The sequence below is a fragment of the Cetorhinus maximus genome, chromosome 6, assembly GCF_964194155.1.
Source record: "Cetorhinus maximus chromosome 6, sCetMax3.hap1.1, whole genome shotgun sequence".
Taxonomy (NCBI): Eukaryota; Metazoa; Chordata; class Chondrichthyes; order Lamniformes; family Cetorhinidae; genus Cetorhinus; species Cetorhinus maximus.
The window spans coordinates 96,251,926-96,275,982 of record NC_135884.1 but is presented as its reverse complement, the minus strand read 5'-3'; the positions used below and the strand labels follow the sequence as shown (position 1 = coordinate 96,275,982).

Sequence of the window (24,057 nt, the reverse complement as noted above, 5' to 3'; positions counted from 1 at the left end):
GAGTAGTCATAATGGTGGTCTTTAATTACCCATATATAGACTGGATAGTTGTAGTGTAAAGGGCAGTGAGGGACGAGCGTTCCTAGATTGTGTTCAGGAGAATTTCTTACAGCGGTATGTGCCCAGTCCAACAAGTCGGAGGCACTGCTAGACCTGGTTCTTGGAAATGAGGTGGGCCAAGTAGATCAAGTAATGGTTGGGGAACATTTAGAGTAATGGGGCCATTGTATCATAAGGTTTCGGTTTAGGTGGAAAATGACATTGGCCAATCCAGAGTAAGAATAATCAACTGGTACAGAGCGGACCTCAATGGAGCAGGAACGGAGCTGGGCCCGATAGACTGGAACCAAAGGTTGGCGGGAAAAACAGCAGCTGAACAATGGGGTACCTTCTAAGAGGAGATGGTTTGGGCACAGTCAAGGTATGTTCTCTCAAAGAGGAAGGATATGACAAACAAATCCAGAGCTCCCTGGATGACAATGGACATAGAAATTAAGTCAACGTAGAAAAAAGTATGCTTACAACAGGTTTCAGGCAGCAAATACAATTGAGAACCAAGCTGAATGCAGAAGGGATGTGAAAAAGCAAATACAAGAAACAAAGAGAGGTTATGAAGAAGGACTGGCAGCCAACATAAAAGGAAATCCCAAAGTATGCTATAAGCACCTCAATAGTAAAAGGGTGGTAAATGGAGTAGGGCCGATTAGGTGCCAAAAAGAGGATTTGCATATAAAGGCAATAGGCATAGCTGAGATGTTAAATGAATACTTTGCATTAATCTTTACCTACGAGGTAGATGCTGCGCAGGCCATGGTGACTGAGGAGGAAACTCAGTCAATAGAAGGGTTTAATATTGATAAGGAGGAAATATTGGATAAGCTGTCAATACTTAATGTTGATAAGGCGCTGAGGCCGGATGAGATGCATCCAAGAATATTGAAGGAAGTGAGAGTGGAAATTGCAGAGACACTGGCAATAATCTTTCAATGTTCCCTGGATTCGGGGCAGGTGCCAGGGGACTGGAGAATTGCAAACATTATGCCCTTGTTCAAAAAAGGTTGTAAAGATCTACCCTGCAATTACCGAACTTCAGTGGTGGGGAAACATCCAGAAACAATTATTCGGGATAGAATTAATAGTCACATGGAAAAATTTGGGCTGATTTGGAAGAGTCAGCATGGATTCATTAAAAGAAAGTCCTGTCTAACTAATTTGCTGGAGATTTTTGAAGAGGTAACAGAGATGGTTGGTGAGGGCAAGGCTGTAGATGTGGTGTCTATGGACTTCCAAAAGGCGCTCCATACGGTGGCACACAACAGGCTTGTGAGGAAAGTTATTGGTCATGGAATAAGAGGGACAGTAGCAACGTGGATACAAAAAGTTGCCTGAGGGATAGGAAACAGAGAGTAATGGTTAATAGGTATTTTTCGGGCTGGAAGAAGGTTTGTCGTGGAGTTTCCCCAGGGTCGGCATTGGGACCCTTGCTCTTCCTGATATATATAAATGATCGAGCTCTTGGTGTAACTAAATCATTAAAGGTGGCAGGACAGGGAGGGAGAGCTGTTTCTAAAGCATACAGTACTCTAGGCTTCATTAATAGCGGCTTAGAGTACAAGAGCAGGGAAGTTATGATGAACTTATATAAGACACTGATTAGACCTCAGCTGGAGTCTTGTTAAAGTTCGGGGCAATATGAATGCATTGGAGAGAGTGTAGAAGAGGTTTACAAGGTTTACAAGGAATCAGACTCTTCAGTTATGAGGGAAGATTGGAGAAGTTGGTAAAAACAAAAACTACTGCGGATGCTGGAAATCCAAAACAAAAACAGAATTACCTGGAAAATCTCAGCAGGTCTGGCAGCATCGGCGGAGAAGAAAAGAGTTGACGTTTCGAGTCCTCATGACCCTTCAACAGAACTGGGTAAAATTAGGAGAGGGGTGAAATATAAGCTGGTTTAAGGTGGGGTGGTGGGGGGGAGAGAAGTTGGAGTGGGGTGGTTGTAGGGACAAGCAAGCAGTGATAGGAGCAGATAATCAAAAGATGTCACAGACAAAGGAAACAAGGGGTGTTAAAGGTGGTGATATTATCTAAGAGAATGTGCTAATTACGAATGGATGGCAGGACACTCAAGGTATAGCTCTAGTGGGGGTGGGGTGGAAAGACTGACAGGGCATTACAGGTATAGATTTAAAAATAATGGAAATATGTGGGAAAAGAAAAATCTATATAAATAATTGGAAAAAACAAAAGGGAGGGGGAAGAAATGGAAAGGGGGTGGGGATGGAGGAGGGAGTTCAAGGTCTAAAGTTGTTGAATTCAATATTCAGTCCGGAAGGCTGTAAAGCGCCTAGTCAGAAGATGAGGTGCTGTTCCTCCAGTTTGCGTTGAGCTTCACTGGAACAATGCAGCAAGCCAAGGACAGACAGGTGGGCAAGAGAGCAGGGTGGAGTGTTAAAATGGCAAGCGACAGGGAGGTCTGGGTCTTTCTTGTGGACATACAGCAGGTGTTCTACAAAATGGTCGCCCAGTTTGCGTTTGGTCTCTCCAATGTAGAGGAGACCGCATCGGGAGCAACGAATACAGTAGACTAAGTTAGGGGAAATGTAAGTGAAATGCTGCTTCACTTGAAAGGAGTGTTTGGGCTCTTGGACGGTGAGGATAGAGGAAGTGAAGGGGCAGGTGTTGCATCATCTGCGTGGGCATGGGGAAGTGCCATAGGTGGGGGTTGAGGAGTAGGGGGTGATGGAGGAGTGGACCAGGGTGTCCCGGAGGGAATGATTCCTACAGAATGCCGCTGGGGGGGGTGAAGGTAAGATGTGTTTGGTGGTGGCATCATGCTGGAGTTGGCAGAAATGGCGGAGGATGATCCTTTGAATGCGGAGGCTGGTGGGGTGATAAGTGAGGACAAGGGGGACCCTATCATGTTTCTGGGAGGGAGGAGAAGGTGTGAGGGCGGATGCGCGGGAGTTGGGCCGGACACGGTTGAGGGCCCTGTCAACGACCGTGGGTGGAAAACCTGAGTTTAGGAAGAAGGGCATGTCAGAGGAATTGTTTATGAAGATAGCATCATCAGAACAGATGCGAAGGAGGCGAAGGAACTGAGAGAATGGGATGGAGTCCTTACAGGAAGCAGGGTGTGAGGAGCTGTAGTCGAGGTAGCTGTGGGAGTTGGAAGGCTTGTAATGGATATTGGTGGACAGTCTATCACCAGAAATTGAGACAGAGAGGTCAAGGAAGGGAAGGGAAGTGTCAGAGATGGACATGTGAAAATGATGGAGGGGTGGAGATTGGAAGCAAAATTAATAAATTTTTCCAGGTCCCAACAAGAGCATGAATCAGCACTGAAGTAATCATCGATGTACTGGAGAAAGAGTTGTGGGAGGGGGCCGGAGTAGCACTGGAACAAGGGATGTTCCACATACCCCGTAAAGAGACAGGCATAGCTGGGGCCCATGCGGGTACCCATAGCCACACCTTTTATTTGGAGGATGTGAGAGGAGTTAAAGGAGAAATTGTTCAGTGACAACAAGTTCAGCCAGACGGAGGAGTGTAGTGGTGGATGGGGATTGTTCGGGCCTCTGTTCAAGGAATAAGCTAAAGGCCCTCAGACCATCCTGGTGGGGGATGGAGGTGTAGAGGGATTGGACGTCCATGGTGAAGAGGAAGGGGTTGGGGCCAGGGAACTGGAAATTGTTGATGTGACGTAAGGTGTCAGAGGAATCACGGATGTAGGTGGGAAGGGACTGGACAAGGGGAGAGAGAAGGGAGTCAAGATAATGAGAAATGAGTTCCGTGGGGCAGGAAAAGGCTGACATGATCGGTCTGCCGGGACAGTTCTGTTTGTGGATTTTGGGTAGGAGGTAGAAGCGGGCCATCCGAGGTTGGGCGACTATCAGGTTGGAAGCTGTGGGAGGAAGATCTCCAGGGAAGATGAGGTCAGTGACAGTCCTGGAAACAATGGCTTGGTGTTCAGTGGTGGGGTCATGGTCCAGGGAGAGGTAGGAGGAAGTGTCTGCGAGTTGACGCTCAGCCTCCGCGAGGTAGAGGTCAGTCTGTTTTCCTTGGAGAGAAGAAGGCTGAGAGGAGACTTGGTAGAAATTTTCAAAATAATGAGGGGTGTAGACAGAGTAGATAGAGAGAAACTGTTCCCGCTTGGAAACAGATCGAGAACCAGAGGGCACAGTTTTAGTGTTTTGCAAAAGAAGCAAATGCGAAATGAGAAAAACCTTTTTCACACAGTGAGTAGTTGGGGATGGAATGCACTGCCTGGAAGTGTGGTGGAGGCAGGTTCAATTGAGGCATTCAGGAGGGCATTAGATGATTATTTAAATATAAACAATGTGCAGGGTTACAGGGAAAAGGCAGGAGATACGCAGTAAGTTAAAATGCTCAGAGAGCCGGTGCAGACCCGATGGGCTGAATGGCCTCCTTCTACACTGTAAGAATTCTGTGATTCTGTGAAATGTCAATGTGAATATACAGGTCCCTCGACATCCAGGAGCTATGACTCTGTATTGGCTATCAGATCATGCATATTTATTAATATTTCTTCATCTCTTTCATTACAAATGCCATGTGCATTCAGATACAGAGCCTTTAGTTCTTTATTTTGAAACCTCTAGCCTTCTCTGCTGGTGCACTCTTAGGTTTGCACATTCTGTACCTTCCTGCCAAGTGCTGATCATCATTTCCCTTGTTATTATCTTGCTCTACTGCCTTGTCTTGTCTATTAAATTTATCACATCTTCCCAAATTTGATCCCTTGCCCCCACTACTTTGTTTAAAGCCCTCTCCACTGCCCTAGTTATACGACTCACCAGAACACTTGTCCCAGCATGGTTCAGGTGAAAACTGTCCCAATGGTACAGCTCCCACCTTCTGCAGTACTGGTGCCAGTGCCACATGAATCAAAACCCTTTTCTCAAACTTTCAACCATGCTTTTCACTCCCTAATCTGATTTGACCTATGTCAATTTGCTCGTGGCTTAGGTAGTAATACAGAGATTAGTACCTTTCAGGTTCTGCTTTTTAATTTAGCTCCTAGCTGCTCAATACTCCCTCAGCAGAAACCATGACCACTGCAACCTACCCCTCTAACTGTTAGTTCCTTCCCAGCCCAGAGCAGTGGCCCAAACCCTGACACCAGGCAGGCAACACAGCTGCATGAACTCCGAGTCTGGGCTGAGGAGAACTGTGTCAAACCCCTGACTATACTGTCCCCAATTACCACTACATTCCCATTAACTCCCACTGCATGAATGTCTTCCTGTACAATGGTGCCATGGTCAGTTTGCTCATCCACACTGCAGCCACCACTTTCATCCATACAGGCTGCAAAAATATCAAACCTGTTGGACAATTGCAAAGGTGAATCTCCACCACTTTTACCTTCTGGGTCCCCATAGCTGCCTCATTCGCAGTCACACCCTCCTCTCCCTGCCACTGACCAAATCAGAAGACCCTAGTCTAAGGGTGTGACTGCTTCCAGGTACAAAGTGACCCTTTCTCCCTCCCAGATAAAAGATACATTTACGTTTCATGTCGGAAATATTCCGGTGCACACATCTGGGAGATTTTTCCATATCTTTCAGCCCTTGGGTGCATTATGATGGCAGTTCCCCAGAATGTGGATTTTCCCCATTAAACACATCAGTGATGAAAGAGTAGTCAATGCAGAATGTGGGGCTGATTAGGAACTGAAAAGCTAACCTTTGTCTGGAGGCAGAGGACATGGTTAAGGTACGAGGTGTATTTTTGCCACCTTGTTCTCTGTAGAGAATGATGTTCTCAATGTAGCAGCAACGGAGAAGTTAAGATTGGATAGGAGAAAATTGGAGAACAAGAATGAAAGGTTTGGCCTTCCTCAAGTTAGAAACCTTAAAGGGTCTAGAGGGGATGTAGTAGTCAACAATGAGGAGGATAATTACAGGCTCAAGGAAACAGAGTGGTAAAATGATCAGATATCTGACAGATGAAATTTAAGGCATGGAAATGTGATTTGATAGACTTTAAACAAAGAATGTGGAGATACAATGAGAAATAAATGATACAACTTTAGAGGGAATGCAGAAACAGCAAGACCTGGGGAAGCAAGTTCACAAATTTCTGCCAAAACTTCCAAAGAATATTTTAAAATTAACTTTAGGATGCACAGTTAACAGGCAGATGTGACTGGCTTACAACCAATTTCTGGTATATTTGACAGTAGCATGCTGCCACACTCATGGATAAGAGGGTCAACAGAACTGCCATTCATTCATTCACTCCACCATTTCTGACACTGGTCCATCATCACATTGTTTAACCTCATTGGCCAGACTGTGACAAATGCTAATGTAACTTATGTTATGCCATGGGTCTTAATGGCAAAGTTAGACTCAACTCATTTCCTAGATCTTCTGCTGTTATTAGTAATATCACACCTTTAAGTAACAGAATAAGACTTATGACTGGACTTCAAATACTGAAAATTTATTTAACTCTTGATTCAAAAATCAGAATTTCAACAATATTCAGACACTTTTCATTACTTTATGTAAACACACAATTCATCAGGATATAGACACCGAGGACATGCAGCTTATGGAATACAATACATATGGACAATATTTCATCTATTGTGCCTGAAGGGCCTGTTGTTCAGGAACAGCAGCTACATTTGTCAGAGGGATTCCCTTTACACACACAGCCATTGGCGCAGTTCGTGCATCCTGCAGGACAGCAAGAGCAGCAACCTGAGAGGAGAGGACAAAGACAGAAATCAGGAACAATGAATGAATTCACTGAATCACCCCCTAGGCCTCCCATTAAAGCCCTCAACTCCTCCCTCACAAGCTAATTTGTGTCATATCTCCAAGTTACCCATCTGAAAAGTCTCAGCATCACGACACTGTGTGAGAGAGTTTGGGTGAAGATGTAACTGTCACTGTCTCTACAACACTATTTCTAGTGAGAAGTCTATAATATCAACACTTCCTGATGTAAAACTAAGACACTTCTTTAACCAGCAGGGTTCCTGTCTCCAGATTCTTTCGATTGGACATTGAATAAATCTGATGGGAAATAAATCAGGTGAAATCTTGGATCTTGTACTTTTCTATCGTGTTCCTCTCTGAGTTCTGCCCAGAACTATCTGTCACATAAACACAATGTGAGGAGTTTCAAACTCTCCCACAGTTACTCACTTTTCCGGCAGCGTCCAGCTTTGCTGCTGGGACATCGGCAGTCGGAGCACCTGCAGGTGTTTTCACAGGAGCAGGATCCTGAAAACAGGAAAAACACAGACACTGAGTTGTGGGAAAACCCTGAGAAATGCCCCCCCGTGTGGAGGAGGCCCGGCTCTTTGTCACATTCTCTTCTCCAGTGACTTTCAGAAACAGCCTCCCCTACAATGCTGCAGCCCCTCAGTGAGACTGAGCCGGGACACTGTGCTGAAAGGACTGACACCAGTCACCACTCACCATCTAGGCACACACAGGGCTTCGAGTCAGACATTTCAGGAACTTTTTCTTTAGTTTCGAGCCGCCACCCAATCAGCGCTTCTCGATCTTGTGCCGTTTGCTGAATCGGAGCCGAGTTTTATGGGCTTGTGATCGGTGGGGAACCGGCTGCAGAAGCGGGGAAGGGGCGGGTCTGTCCGGGCTGAATGCACACGGGGCACCGAAGTGTTTCAGCACCTGAAAGTTTGAATTGCACCCGTCTCCTTCACTCACAACACGGCCCAAAAAGATTTCTCAGTGACACCAATTTCAATCGGGTCCTCTGTTTTTGTAAATATTTCCAGATTGACTAAAATCAGACTTCAGTCTACAAGGTGGACATAGGGTCCTCTCCATTCACCCGGATCCACCCTGATTTCAGCAATGGGTATGACAGACAATTGGTTTCACCACTCACCGCCACATCTGGCTGCATCATCCGCCTCTCCCCTGCTCCCTCAACACTGCTCACCATCCCAAAATCATCCTGAATACAAGAATAAGCCTTAGTGTATTTTTTCTCTCAATAACCTTCATCTTAGAGCACACACCAAGATATTTCCTTTCTTATTCGCCCAAGAGATGTGGGCACCGCTGACAATGCCAACATTTATTGCCCATCTCTAATTGCCCTTGAGAAGGTGGTGGTGAACTGCCTTCTTGAACATATGCAGTCCATGTGGTGTAGGAACACCCACAGTGCTGTTAGGGAGGGAGTTCCAGGATTTGCCGAGTGAAACCCAACCTGAACATCAGTGAGCTGCTGTTTGGTGAACAAGTGACCCCTGATAGCACTGTCCATGTCACCTCCCATCACTTCGTTGATAATGCAAAGCAGGCTGCTGGCACAGTGCTTGGCAGGATGGGATTTTCCCTGCTTTTAGTGTATTGGCCATTCTTGGAAAGTTATCTACATGACCAGCTCGATGCCAGTATTGTAGCTGTACTGTAACTGAGCATTCCTTATATGGTGAGAGGTTGGGAAATTTGGTGTCCAAATAAACCTGGGTATCCTTGTGCATGAGTTACTAAAAGCTAGCATGCAGGTGCAGCAAATAATTAGGAAGGCAAATGGTATGTTAGCATGCATCGCAAGGGGATTTGTGTAGAGGAGTAAAGATGTCTTGCTGCAATTGTACCGGGCCTTGGTGAGACCTCACCTGGAGTATTGTGCCCAGTTTTGGTCTCCTTATCTATGGAAGGATATACTTGCCTTAGAGAGAGTGCAATGGAGGTTCACCAGACTGATCCTTGGGATGGCAGGATTGTGTTATGTGGAGAGATTGAGGAAACTGGGCCTGTATTCTTTAGAGTTTTGTAGAATGAGAGGTGATCTCATTAAAACTTACAAAATTCTTACCAGGTGTAACAGGGACGATGTGGATAGGATGTTTACCCTGGCTGGTGAATCTAGATCCAGGGGACACTGTCTCAGAATAAGGGACAGGCCATTTAACACTGAGACGAGAAGGTATTTCGTAACTCAGAGGGTGGTGAATCTTTGGAATTCTCTACCCCAGGGGGTTTTGGAAGCTCAGTCATTGAGCATGTTCAAGACAGAAATCAATATATTTCTGGAGACTAATGACATCAGGGGAGATGGAGATAGTGGGGAAAATGACGTTGAGGTAGATGATCAGCCAGGATTTGTTTTAATGTCAGTGCAGGCTCAATGGGTTGAATAGCCAACTCCTGCTCCGATTTCCCATGTTCCTATACCCTGTGATCCTGTGTAACATTTTGGCTAGGGTTGTGATTGGATGTGGAGCACAAGTCTTAGTGCTGCTGCTGGGATGTCATAGACTTTACTGTGTTCAGTGTCATTAACCATTTCGTCATACCACATGGACCAAATCAAGTTGGCTTCAAATTGGCTTCTGTGATACTGGGGACTGCAGGAGGAAGCTGAGATATATTATCCACTCAGTACCTCTGGTTGAAGATGGTTGAACATGGTTCAGCCTTGTCTTTTGCAGTCATGTGCTGGGCTCCCGAATCTTTGAGCATGGGGTCATTTATGCAGCCTCATGCTCCTGTTAGCTGTTAAATAGCCCCAGACCAGTAATGACTGGATGTGGCAGGACTGCAGAAATTGAATCTGACCCATTATTTATGACATTGCTTTACTCTGTCCATAGAATTCACTAATTTTCTCTCTCAGCCACTTCACCGAGGGTCTGCAGTGAATTCAACCTCCTTCTTGATTCATCATGTTCTCTCCTCTCAGTTCACTGACCTCTGATCCTCCCATAATCTTTCCCTCCATGTCAAATCCTCAATCCATGTTCACAGACAGCACTTTGACCTCACCATCTCACAGGGACTCACTACTTCCACCACATCAAACCAAGGCCATATCTGATCACTTGCTGTGCCCACGCCCCACCCACGTTCCCCTTCCCTGTTCCCCATCTTTACTTTCTGCTGTATCTGCCTCTGAAAAAATCTTTCCAACAATTTATTTACAGCTGCAATTTCAAAATTCCAACTCTCCAGCCTTTGGCCCTCCACTCGCCATGATAATGCTTCAGGGGCTGATTTGCTCACCTGCACTCTCACCTGCACCATTGATCCCCTAGTCCCAATAAATCAATGACTCTCTCTCAATTTAGCTATTCCACCCGGTAAGGACCTCACCTCTGTTCCTTTAAGCTGAAGACACAGGGAGCTGAATGGACAGGTGGGTAACTGGTTTACCCATTCACCTCCTGATATTGCTGCAGGAAATTACACAATAATGAGTCTGTTAAAACTGTTCACTACTCCAGGATCACCCCGGAATGTAAAGTTAACCCCTAACACCTGTTCTGTACCACAAACCATATTTCTAAACCCCTCCACCTTGCCGACTCCACCCTCACCTCCAACAATCAGTGCCAGGAGCTCACTGACTTTTTTGTCTCAGAATGAGTGGGCCGAAAGGCCTCCATCGCACTCTCTGACTTATCTCATCAGATGCCTCTGCAGCTTCAACCCGTTCCACCAGCCCCCCAGGCTAAAATACATCTCACTTATCCCCCTGCCCTCGCCCTCAACTCACATCATTTAAAAATCACACCCTAGTTTTCACAATTGTTGCCTTATAAATTTCCGGTGAAGTGTCTTCGGAAATTTTTATGATACTAAAAGCGCTATATAAATTGTTATTACACAAGTTGTTGTTGTCGTGTGCAGAAATTCAGCCTTTAAACCGACAGGCTGGTGCACACGGTCCAAATGTCACCTGTACTCCTGGTTCCTGACACTGATCAGACAAAACTGATCAATTCTCATCTCTCCAAACACTGGGGCTTTGAAACGTGCTGCCCAATGAAAGCACTACATCAATATAAACTCTGTTAGACATCAAAACAGGTGAGAAACTCTCTGGGACACAGGATCTGGCAGAGCAATGAGAAAGCAGCAAATATCCAGAGTGAAAACAGCAAATCAACCTTCAAACAGAGAGTGCATCCTGGACCACCCCACACTGTGGGGGTGAAACGTGTTGCAGACGCTCAAACACACGCTGACTCCACAGGAAATGTTGGGAAATTGCTGTCATTGAGAAATCTTTTTGAGTCGTGTTGTGAGTGAAGGAGCCGGGTGCAATTGAAACTTTCCGCCGCTGTATCACTTCGGTGCCCCGTGTGCATTCAGCCGGACAGACCCGCCCCTTCCCCGCTTCACTCACAACACGGCCCAAAAAGATTTCACCCCCACCGTGCGGGCGAGTCCAGGACTGCACTCTCTGTTTGGAGTTTGATTCCCTGTTTTCACTCTGGATATTTGCTGCTTTCTCATTTTCTGCCAGATCCTGTGTCCCATTGAATTTCTCACCTGTTTTGATGTTTAACAGAGTTTACATTGATAAAAGCAAAAAAACTGCGGATGCTAGAACTCCAAAAAAAAACTAAAGTACCTGGAAAAACTCAGCAGGTCTGGCCGCATCTGTGGAAAGGAGCACAGTTAACATTTCGAGTCCGCATGACTCTTCAACCGAACTAAGGAAAAATAGAATAGGGTTGAAATATAAGCTGGGATAAGAGTGGGGGTGGGGGGGGAGGGGGGTTGGTGGGACAAGAAGAGCTGGATAGAGGGCCAGTGATAGGTGGAGATAACCAAAAGATGTCATAGACAAAAGGGCAAAGAGATGTTTGAGGTGGTGATATTATCTAAAGGAATGTGCTAATTAAGGGTAGAAAGCAGGACAAGCAAGGTACAGATAGCCCTAGTGGGGGTGGGGTGGGGTGAAGGTATCCAAATAGGCTAAAAGGTAGAGATAAAACAATGGATAGAAATACATTTAAAAATAATGGAAATAGGTGGGAAAAGAAAAATCTATATAAATTATTGGAAAAAACAAAAAGGAGGGGGAAAATCTGACAGAGGGTGGGGATGGAGGAGAGAGTTCATGATCTGAAATTGTTGAACTCAATATTAAGTCCGGAAGTCTGAAAAGTGCCTAGTCGGAAGATGAGGTGCTGTCCCTCCAGTTTGCGTTGAGCTTCACTGGAACAATGCAGCAAGCCAAGGATGGACATGTGGGCATGAGAGCAGGGTGGAGTGTTGAAATGGCAAGCGACAGGGAGGTCTGGGTAATGCTTGCGGACAGACCAAAGGTGTTCTGCAAAGCGGTCACCCAGTCTGCGTTTGGTCTCTCCAATGTAGAGGAAACCGCATTGGGAGCAACGAATGCAGTAGACTAAGTTGAGGGAAGTGCAAGTGAAATGCTGTTTCACTTGAAAGGAGTGTTTGGGCCCTTGGATGGTGAGGAGAGAGGAAGTGAAGGGGCAGGTGTTGCATCTTCTGCGTGGGCATGGAGAGGTGCCATAGGTGGGGATTGAGAAGGAGGGGGTGATGGAGGAGTGGACCAGGGTGTTCCGGAGGGAACGATCCCTACGGAATGCCGCCGGGTGGGTGAAGGTAAGATGTGTTTGGTGGTGGCATCATGCTGGAGTTGGCGGAAATGGCGGAGCATGATCCTTTGAATGCGGAGGCTGGTGGGGTGATAAGTGAGGACAAGGGGGACCCTATCATGTTTCTGGGAGGGAGGAGAAGGCATGAGGGCGGATGCGCGGGAGATGGGCCGGACCCGGTTGAGGGCCCTTTCAATGACTGTGGGTGGAAAACCTCGGTTAAGGAAGAAGGATGACATGTCAGAGGAATTGTTTTTGAAGGTAGCATCATCAGAACAGATGTGACGGAGGCGACGGAACTGAGAGAATGGGATGGAGTCCTTACAGGAAGCGGGGTGTGAGGAGCTGTAGTCGAGGTAGCTGTGGGAGTTGGAAGGCTTGTAATGGATATTGGTGGACAGTCTATCACCAGAAATTGAGACAGAGAGGTCAAGGAAGGGAAGGGAAGTGTCAGAGATGGACCATGTGAAAATGATGGAGGGGTGGAGATTGGAAGCAAAATTAATAAATTTTTCCAGGTCCCAACGAGAGCATGAAGCAGCACTGAAGTAATCATCGAAAGTGTTGTGGGAGGGGGCTGGAGTAGGACTGGAACAAGGAATGTTCCACATACCCCATAAAGAGACAGGCATAGCTGGCGCCCATGCGGGTACCCATAGCCACACCTTTTATTTGGAGGAAGTGAGAGGAGTTAAAGGAGAAATTGTTCAGTGTGAGAACAAGTTCAGCCAGATGGAGGAGAGTAGTGGTGGATGGGGATTGTTCGGGCCTCTGTTCAAGGAATAAGCTAAAGGCCCTCAGACCATCCTGGTGGGGGATGGAGGCGTAGAGGGATTGGACGTCCATGGTGAAGAGGAAGGGGTTGGAACCAGGGAACTGGAAATTGTTGATGTGACGTAAGGTGTCAGAGAAATCACGGATGTAGGTGGGAAGGGACTGGACAAGGGGAGAGAGAAGGGAGTCAAGATAACGAGAAATAAGTTCCATGGGGCAGGAATAGGCTGACACGATCGGTCTGCCAGGACAGTTCTGTTTGTGGATTTTGGGTAGGAAGTAGAAGCGGACCATCTGAGGTTGGGCGACTATCAGGTTGGAAGCGGTGGGAGGAAGATCTCCAGAGGAGATGAGGTCAGTGACAGTCCTGGAAACAATGGCTTGGTGTTCAGTGGTGGGGTCATGGTCCAGGGGGAGGTAGGAGGAAGTGTCTGCGAGTTGATGCTCAGCCTCCGCGAGGTAGAGGTCAGTCTGTTTTCCTTGGAGAGAAGAAGGCTGAGAGGAGACTTGGTAGAAGTTTTCAAAATAATGAGGGGTGTAGACAGAGTAGATAGAGAGAAACTGTACCCGCTTGGAAACGGATCGAGAACCAGAGGGCACAGTTTTAGTGTTTTGCAAAAGAAGCAAATGCGAAATGAGAAAAACCTTTTTCACACAGTGAGTAGTTGGGGATGGAATGCACTGCCTGGAAGTGTGGTGGAGGCAGGTTCAATTGAGGCATTCAGGAGGGCATTAGATGATTATTTAAATATAAACAATGTGCAGGGTTACAGGGAAAAGGCAGGAGATATGCACTAAGTTAAAATGATCAGAGAGCCGGTGCAGACCCGATGGGCTGAATGGCCTCCTTCTACACTGTAAGAATTCTGTGATTCTGTGAAATGTCAATATGAATATACAGGTCCCTCGACATCCAGGAGCTATGACTCTGTATTGGCTATCAGATCATGCATATTTATTAATATTTCTTCATCTCTTTCATTACAAATGCCACGTGCATTTATCATATCACATATTATCACATATCACTTATATTATCACATCTTCCCAAATTTGATCCCTTGCCCCCACTACTTCGTTTAAAGCCCTCTCCACTGCCCTAGTTATACGACTCACCAGAACACTTGTCCCAGCATGGTTCAGGTGAAAACTATTCCAATGGTACAGCTCCCACCTTCTGCAGTACTGGTGCCAGTGCCCCCATGAATCAAAACCCTTTTCTCAAACTTTCAACCATGCTTTTCACTCCCTAATCTGATTTGACCTATGTCAATTTGCTCGTGGCTTAGGTAGTAATACAGAGATTAGTACCTTTCAGGTTCTGCTTTTTAATTTAGCTCCTAGCTGCTCAATACTCCCTCAGCAGAAACCACGACCACTGCAACCTACCCCTCTAACTGCTAGTTCCTTCCCAGCCCAGAGCAGTGGCCCAAACCCTGACACCAGGCAGGCAACACAGCTGCATGAACTCCGAGTCTGGGCTGAGGAGAACTGTGTCAAACCCCTGACTATACTGCCCCCAACTACCACTACATTCCCATTAACTCCCACTGCATGAATGTCTTCCTGTACAATGGTGCCATGGTCAGTTTGCTCATCCACACTGCAGCCACCACTTTTAACCATACAGGCTGCAAAATCATCGAACATGTTGGACAATTGCAAAGGTGAATCTCCACCACTTTTACCTTCTGGGTCCCCATAGCTGCCTCATTCGCAGTCACACCCTCCTCTCCCTGCCACTGACCAAATCAGAAGACCCTAGTCTAAGGGTGTGACTGCTTCCAGGTACGAAGTGTCCCTTTCTCCCTCCCAGATAAAAGATACATTTACGTTTCATGTCAGAAATATTCCGGTGCACACATCTGGGAGATTTTTCCATATCTTTCAGCCCTTGGGTGTATTATGATGGCAGTTCCCCAGAATGTGGATTTTCCCCATTAAACACATCAGTGATGAAAGAGTAGTCAATGCAGAATGTGGGGCTGATTAGGAACTGAAAAGCTAACCTTTGTCTGGAGGCAGAGGACATGGTTAAGGTACGAGGTGTATTTTTGCCACCTTGTTCTCTGTAGAGAATGATGTTCTCAATGTAGCAGTAACAGAGAAGTTAAGATTGGATAGGAGAAAATTGGATAACAAGAATGAAAGGTTTGGCCTTCCTCAAGTTAGAAACCTTAAAGGGTCTTGAGGGGATGTAGTAGTCAACAATGAGGAGGATAATTACAGGCTCAAGGAAACAGAGTGGTAAAATGATCAGATATCTGACAGATGAAATTTAAGGCACGGAAATGTGATTTGATAGACTTTAAACAAAGAATGTGGAGATACAATGTGAAATAAATGATACAACTTTCGAGGGAGTGCAGAAACAGCAAGACCTGGGGAAGCAAGTTCACAAATCTCTGAAGGAGTCTGCATTTCTGCCAAAACTTCCAAAGAATATTTTAAAATTAACTTTAGGATGCACAGTTAACAGGCAGATGTGACTGGCTTACAACCAATTTCTGGTATATTTGACAGTAGCATTCTGCCACACTCGTGGATAAGAGGGTCAGCAGAACTGCCATTCATTCATTCACTCCACCATTTCTGACACTGGTCCTTCATCACATTGTTTAACCTCATTGGCCAGACTGTGACAGATGCTAATGTGACTTATGTTATGCCATGGTTCTTAATGGCAAAATTAGACTCAACTCATTTCCTAGATCTTGTGTTGTTATTAGTAATATCACACCTTTAAGTAACAAAATAAGACTTATGACTGGACTTCAAATACTGAAAATTTATTTAACTCTTGATCCAAAAATCAGAATTTCAACAATATTCAGACACTTTTCATTACTTTATGTAAACACACAATTCATCAGGATATAGACACCGAGGACATGCAGCTTGTGGAATACAATACATATGGACAATATTTCATCTATTGTCCCTGAAGGGCCTGTTGTTCAGGAACAGCAGCTACATTTGTCAGAGGGATTCCCTTTACACACACAGCCATTGGCGCAGTTCGTGCATCCTGCAGGACAGCAAGAGCAGCAACCTGAGAGGAGAGGACAAAGACAGAAATCAGGAACAATGAATGAATTCACTGAAACACCCCCAGGACCTACCATTACAGCCCTCCGCTCCTTCCTCACAAGCTAACCTGTGTCATATCTCCAAGTTACCCATCTGAAGAGTCTCAGCATCACAACACTGTGTAAGAGAGTTTGGGTGAAGATGTAACTGTCACTGTCTCTATAACACTATTTCTAGTGAGATGTCGATAATATCAACACTTCCTGATGTAAAACTAAGACACTTCTTTAACCAGCAGGGTTCCTGTCTCCAGATTCTTTCGATTGGACATTGAATAAATCTGATGGGAAATAAATCAGGTGAAATCTTGGATCATGTACTTTTCTATCGTGTTCCTCTCTGAGTTCTGCCCAGAACTATCTGTCACATAAATACAATGTGAGGAGTTTTAAACTCTCCCACAGTTACTCACTTTTCCGGCAGCGTCCAGCTTTGCTGCTGGGACATCGGCAGTCGGAGCACCTGCAGGTGTTTTCACAGGAGCAGGATCCTGAAAACAGGAAAAACACAGACACTGAGTTGTGGGAAAACCATGAGAAATGCCCCCCGTGTGGAGGAGGCCCGGCTCTTTGTCACATTCTCTTCTTCAGTGACTTTCAGAAACAGCCTCCCCTACAATGCTGCAGCCCCTCAGTGAGACTGAGCCGGGACACTGTGCTGAAAGGACTGACACCAGTCACCACTCACCATCTAGGCACACACAGGACTTCGAGTCAGACATTTCAGGAACTTCTTCTTCAGCTTCGAGCCGTCACCCAATCAGCACTTCTCGATCTTGTGCCGTTTGCTGAATCGGAGCCGAGTTTTATGGGCTTGTGATCGGTGGGGAACCGGCTGCAGAAGCGGGGAAGGGGCGGGTTCGTCCGGGCTGAATGCACACGGGGCACCGAAGTGATTCAGTGGCTGAAAGTTTGAATTGCACCCGGCTTCTTCACTCACAACACGGCCCAAAAAGATTTCTCAGTGACACCAATTTCAATCGGGTCCTCTGTTTTTGTAAATATTTCCAGATTGACTAAAATCAGATTTCAGTCTACAAGGTGGACATAGGGTCCTCTCCATTCACCCGGATCCACCCTGATTTCAGCAATGGGTATGACAGACAATTGGTTTCACCACTCACCGCCACATCTGGCTGCATCATCCGCCTCTCCCCTGCTCCCTCAACACTGCTCACCATCCCAAAATCATCCTGAATACAAGAATAAGCCTTAGTGTATTTTTTCTCTCAATAACCTTCATCTTAGAGAACACACCAAGATATTTCCTTTCTTATTCGCCCAAGAGATGTGGGCACCGCTGACAATGCCAACATTTGTTACCCATCTCTAATTGCCCTTGAGAAGGTGGTGGTGAACTGCCTTCTTGAACATGTGCAGCCCATGTGGTGTAGGAACATCCACAGTGCTGTTAGGGAGGGAGTTCCAGGATTTGCCGAGTGAAACCCAACCTGAACATCAGTGAGCAGCTGATTGGTGAACAAGTGACTCCTGATAGCACTGTCCATGTCACCTCCCATCACTTTGTTCATAATGAAAAGCAGGCTGCTGGCACAGTGCTTGGCAGGATGGGATTTTCCCTGCTTTTAGTGTATTGGCCATTCTTGGAAAGTTATCTACATGACCAGCTCGATGCCAGTATTGTAGCTGTACTGTAACTGAGCATTCCTTATATGGTGAGAGGTTGGGAAATTTGGTGTCCAAATAAACCTGGGTGTCCTTGTGCATGAGTTACTAAAAGCTAGCATGCAAGTGCAGCAAATAATTAGGAAGGCAAATGGTATGTTGGCCTTCATCTCAAGGGGATTTGTGTAGAGGAGTAAAGATGTCTTGCTGCAATTGTACCGGGCCTTGGTGAGACCTCACCTGGAGTATTGTGCCCAGTTTTGGTCTCCTTATCTATGGAAGGATATACTTGCCTTAGAGAGAATGCAATGGAGGTTCACCAGACTGATCCCTGGGATGGCAGGATTGTGTTATGTGGAGAGATTGAGGAAACTGGGCCTGTATTCTTTAGGGTTTTGAAGAATGAGAGGAGATCTCATTAAAACTTACAAAATACTTACCAGGTGTAACAGGGACGATGTGGATAGGATGTTTACCCTGGCTGGTGAATCTAGATCCAGGGGACACTGTCTCAGAATAAGGGACAGGCCATTTAACACTGAGACGAGAAGGTATTTCGTAACTCAGAGGGTGGTGAATCTTTGGAATTCTCTACCCCAGGGGGTTTTGGAAGCTCAGTCATTGAGCATGTTCAAGACAGAAATCAATATATTTCTGGAGATTAATGACATCAGGGGAGATGGAGATAGTGGGGAAAATGACGTTGAGGTAGATGATCAGCCAGGATCTGTTTGAATGTCAGTGCAGGCTCAATGGGTTGAATAGCCAACTCCTGCTCCGATTTCCCATGTTCCTATACCCTGTGATCCTGTGTAACATTTTGGCTAGGGTTGTGATTGGATGTGGAGCACAAGTCTTAGTGCTGCTGCTGGTATGTCATAGACTTTACTGTATTCAGTGTCTTTAACCATTTTGTCATACCACATGGACCAAATCAAGTTGGCTTCAAATTGGCTTCTGTGATACTGGGGACTGCAGGAGGAAGCTGAGATATATTATCTACTCAGTTCCTCTGGTTGAAGATGGTTGAACATGGTTCAGCCTTGTCTTTTGCAGTCATGTGCTGGGCTCCCCAATCTTTGAGCATGGGGTCATTTATGCAGCCTCATGCTCCTGTTAGCTGTTAAATAGTCCCAGACCAGTAATGACTGGATGTGGCAGGACTGCAGAAATTGAATAATCCCATTATTTATGACATTGCTTTACTCTGTCCATAGAATTCACTAATTTTCTCTCTCCGCCACTTCACCGAGGGTCTGCAGTGATTTCAACCTCCATCTTGATTCATCATGTTCTCTCCTCTCAGTTCACTGACCTCTGATCCTCCCATAATCTCTCCCTCCATGTCAAATCCTCAATCCATGTTCACAGACACCACTTTGACCTCACCATCTCACAGGGACTCACTACGTCCACCGCATCTATCCAAGGCCATATCTGATCACTTGCTGTGCCCACTCACCACCCACGTCCCCCTTCGCTGTTCCCCATCTTTACTTTCTGCTGTATCTGCCTCTGAAAAAATCTATCCAACAATTTATTTACAGCTGCAATTTCAAAATTCCAACTCTCCAGCCTTTGGCCCGCCACTCGCCATGATAATGCTTCAGGGGCTGATTTGCTCACCTGCACTCTCACCTGCACCATTGATGCCCCAGTCCCAATAAATCCATGACTCTCTCTCACTTTAACTATTCCACCCGGTAAGGACCTCACCTCTGTTCCTTTAAGCTGAAGCCACAGGGAGCTGAATGGACAGGTGGGTAATTGGTTTACCCATTCACCTCCTGATATTGCTGCAGGAAATTACACAATAATGAGTCTGTTAAAACTGTTCACTACTCCAGGATCACCCCGGAATGTAAAGTTAACCCCTAACACCTGTTCTGTACCACAAACCATATTTCTAAACCCCTCCACCTTGCCGACTCCACCCTCACCTCCAACAATCAGTGCCAGGAGCTCACTGACTTTTTTGTCTCAGAATGAGTGGGCCGAATGGCCTGCATCGCACTCTCTGACTTATCTCATCAGATGCCTCTGCAGCTTCAACCCGTTCCACCAGCCCCCCAGGCTAAAATACATCTCACTTCTACCCCTGCCCTCGCCCTCACTCACATCATTTAAAAATCACACCCTAGTTTTCACAATTGTTGCCTTATAAATTTCCGGTGAAGTGTCTTCGGAAATTTTTATGATACTAAAAGCGCTATATAAATTGTTATTACACAAGTTGTTGTTGTCGTGTGCAGAAATTCAGCCTTTAAACCGACAGGCTGGTGCACACGGTCCAAATGTCACCTGTACTCCTGGTTCCTGACACTGATCAGACAAAACTGATCAATTCTCATCTCTCCAAACACTGGGACTTTGAAACGTGCTGCCCAATGAAAGCACAGCATCAATATAAACTCTGTTAGACATCAAAACAGGTGAGAAACTCTCTGGGACACAGGATCTGGCAGAGCAATGAGAAACCAGCATATATCCAGAGTGAAAACAACAAATCAACCTTCAAACAGAGAGTGCAGTTCTGGACTCCCCCACACTGTGGGGGTGAAACGTGTTGCAGACGCTCAAACACACGCTGACTCCACAGGAAATGTTGGGAAATTGCTGTCATTGAGAAATCTTTTTGGGTCGTGTTGTGAGTGAAGGAGCCGGGTGCAATTCAAACTTTCAGCCGCCGTATCACTTCGGTGCCCCGTGTGCATTCGGCCCGGACCGACCCGCCCCTTCCCCGCTTCACTCACAACACGGCCCAAAAAGATTTCTCAACGACAGCAATTTCCCAACATTTGCTGCGGAGTCAGCGTGTGTCTGAGCGTCTGCAACACGTTTCACCCCCACCGTGCGGGCGAGTCCAGGACTGCACTCTCTGTTTGGAGTTTGATTCCCTGTTTTCACTCTGGATATTTGCTGCTTTCTCCTTTTCTGCCAGATCCTGTGTCCCATAGAATTTCTCACCTGTTTTGATGTCTAACAGAGTTTACATTGATAAAAGCAAAAAAACTGCGGATGCTAGAACTCCAAAAAAAAACACAAAAATACCTGGAAAAACTCAGCAGGTCTGGCAGCATCTGTGGAAAGGAGCACAGTTAACATTACGAGTCCGCATGACTCTTCAAACGAACTAAGGAAAAATAAAAAAGGGTTGAAATATAAGCTGGTTTAAGAGGGGGTGGTGGTGGGACAAGAAGAGCTGGATAGAGGGCCAGTGATAGGTGGAGATAACCAAAAGATGTCACAGACAAAAGGGCAAAGAGGTGTTGAAGGTGGTGATATTATCTAAAGGAATGTGCTAATTAAGGGTAGAAAGCAGGACAAGCAAGGTACAGATAGCCCTAGTGGGGGTGGGGTGGGGTGAAGGTATCCAAATAGGCTAAATGGTAGAGATAAAACAATGGATAGAAATACATTTAAAAATAATGGAAATAGGTGGGAAAAGAAAAATCTATATAAATTATTGGAAAAAACAAAAAGGAGGGGGAAAATCGGAAAGGGGGTGGGGATGGAGGAGAGAGTTCATGATCTGAAATTGTTGAACTCAATATTTAGTCCGGAAGGCTGTAAAGTGCCTAGTCGGAAGATGAGGTGCTGTCCCTCCAGCTTGCGTTGAGCTTCACTGGAACAATGCAGCAAGCCAAGGATGGACATGTGGGCATGAGAGCAGGGTGGAGTGTTGAAATGGCAAGCGACAGGGAGGTCTGGGTAATGCTTGCGGACAGACCAAAGGTGTTCTGCAAAGCGGTCACCCAGTCTGCGTTTGGTCTCTCCAATGTAGAGGAAACCGCATTGGGAGCAACGAATGCAGTAGACTAAGTTGAGGGAAGTGCAAGTGAAATGCTGTTTCACTTGAAAGGAGTGTTTGGGCCCTTGGATGGTGAGGAGAGAGGAAGTGAAGGGGCAGGTGTTGCATCTTCTGCGTGGGCATGGAGAGGTGCCATAGGTGGGGATTGAGAAGGAGGGGGTGATGGAGGAGTGGACCAGGGTGTTCCGGAGGGAACGATACCTACGGAATGCCGCCAGGGGGGGTGAAGGTAAGATGTGTTTGGTGGTGGCATCATGCTGGAGTTGGCGGAAATGGCGGAGGATGATCCTTTGAATGCGGAGGCTGGTGGGGTGATAAGTGAGGACAAGGGGGACCCTATCATGTTTCTGGGAAGGAGGAGAAGGCGTGAGGGAGGATGCGCGGGAGATGGGCCAGACACGGTTGAGGGCCCTGTCAACGACCGTGGGTGGAAAAACTCGGTTAAGGAAGAAGGATGACATGTCAGAGGAATTGTTTTTGAAGGTTGCATCATCAGAACAGATGCGACGGAGGCGAAGGAACTGAGAGAATGGGATGGAGTCTTTACAGGAAGCGGGGTGTGAGGAGCTGTAGTCGAGGTAGCTGTGGGAGTTGGAAGGCTTGTAATGGATATTGGTGGACAGTCTATCACCAGAAATTGAGACAGAGAGGTCAAGGAAGGGAAGGGAAGTGTCAGAGATGGACCATGTGAAAATGATGGAGGAGTGGAGATTGGAAGCAAAATCAATAAATTTTTCCAGGTCCCGACGAGAGCATGAAGCAGCACCGAAGTAATCATCGATGTACCAGAGAAAGTGTTGTGGGAGGGGGCCGGAGTAGGTCTGGAACAAGGAATGTTCCACATACCCCATAAAGGGACAGGCATAGCTGGGGCCCATGCGGGTACCCATAGCCACACCTTTTATTTGGAGGATGTGAGAGGAGTTAAAGGAGAAATTGTTCAGTGTGAAAACAAGTTCAGCCAGACGGAGGAGAGTAGTGGTGGATGGGGATTGTTCGGGCCTCTGTTCAAGGAATAAGCTAAAGGCCCTCAGACCATCCTGGTGGGGGATGGAGGTGTAGAGGGATTGGACATCCATGGTGAAGAGGAAGCGGTTGGAACCAGGGAACTGGAAATTGTTGATGTGACGTAAGGTGTCAGAGGAATCACGGATGTAGGTGGGCAGGGACTGGACAAGGGGAGAGAGAAGGGAGTCAAGATAACGTGAAATGAGTTCCGTGGGGCAGGAATAGGCTGACACGATCGGTCTGCCGGGACAGTTCTGTTTGTGGATTTTGGGTAGGAGGTAGAAGCGGGCCGTCCGAGGTTGGGCGACTATCAGGTTGGAAGCTGTGGGAGGAAGATCTCCAGGGGAGATGAGGTCGGTGACAGTCCTGGAAACAATGGCTTGGTGTTCAGTGGTGGGGTCATGGTCCAGGGAGAGGTAGGAGGAAGTGTCTGCGAGTTGATGCTCAGCCTCCGCGAGGTAGAGGTCAGTCTGTTTTCCTTGGAGAGAAGAAGGCTGAGAGGAGACTTGGTAGAAATTTTCAAAATAATGAGGGGTGTAGACAGAGTAGTTAGAGAGAAACTGTTCCTGCTTGGAAACAGATCGAGAACCAGAGAGCACAGTTTTAGTGTTTTGCAAAAGAAGCAAATGCGAAATGAGAAAAACCTTTTTCACACAGTGAGTAGTTGGGGATGGAATGCACTGCCTGGAAGTGTGGTGGAGGCAGGTTCAATTGAGGCATTCAGGAGGGCATTAGATGATTATTTAAATATAAACAATGTGCAGGGTTACAGGGAAAAGGCAGGAGATATGCACTAAGTTAAATTGCTCAGGGAGCCGGTGCAGACCCGATGGGCTGAATGGCCTCCTTCTACACTGTAAGAATTCTGTGATTCTGTGAAATGTCAATATGAATATACAGGTCCCTCGACATCCAGGAGCTATGACTCTGTATTGGCTATCAGATCATGCATATTTATTAATATTTCTTCATCTCTTTCATTACAAATGCCACGTGCATTTATCATATCACATATTATCACATATCACTTATATTATCACATCTTCCCAAATTTGATTCCTTGCCCCCACTACTTCGTTTAAAGCCCTCTCCACTGCCCTAGTTATACGACTCACCAGAACACTTGTCCCAGCATGGTTCAGGTGAAAACTATTCCAATGGTACAGCTCCCACCTTCTGCAGTACTGGTGCCAGTGCCACATGAATCAAAACCCTTTTCTCAAACTTTCAGCCATGCTTTTCACTCCCTAATCTGATTTGACCTATGTCAATTTGCTCGTGGCTTAGGTAGTAATACAGAGATTAGTACCTTTCAGGTTCTGCTTTTTAATTTAGCTCCTAGCTGCTCAATACTCCCTCAGCAGAAACCATGA

At 46.2% G+C, this 24,057-nt stretch overlaps 3 long non-coding RNA genes across 3 annotated transcripts in view; 1 reads left to right on the top strand and 2 right to left on the bottom strand.

Moving 5' to 3' along the window:
• The window catches only part of LOC144681951 (uncharacterized), a 69,456-nt gene extending 61,309 nt beyond the window's left edge, over positions 1-8,147 (bottom strand). Inside the window, exons 1-3 of the long non-coding RNA XR_013576892.1 lie at positions 7,461-8,147; positions 7,185-7,262; positions 6,383-6,734 (exon numbers count right to left, since the gene is read on the bottom strand). This is a non-coding gene — a long non-coding RNA (uncharacterized LOC144681951). The remainder of the gene's footprint in view (positions 1-6,382; positions 6,735-7,184; positions 7,263-7,460) is intronic.
• LOC144681954 (uncharacterized) overlaps positions 1-24,057 on the top strand; it is a 36,710-nt gene that overhangs the window by 2,070 nt on the left and 10,583 nt on the right. The gene's annotated exons all lie outside the window — the stretch shown is intronic.
• Positions 15,938-16,973, bottom strand: LOC144681955 (uncharacterized). Its single transcript, XR_013576899.1, has 3 exons — positions 16,928-16,973; positions 16,653-16,730; positions 15,938-16,202 (listed from the first exon to the last, which is right to left on the bottom strand). It is a non-coding gene; the product is annotated as an uncharacterized LOC144681955 (long non-coding RNA).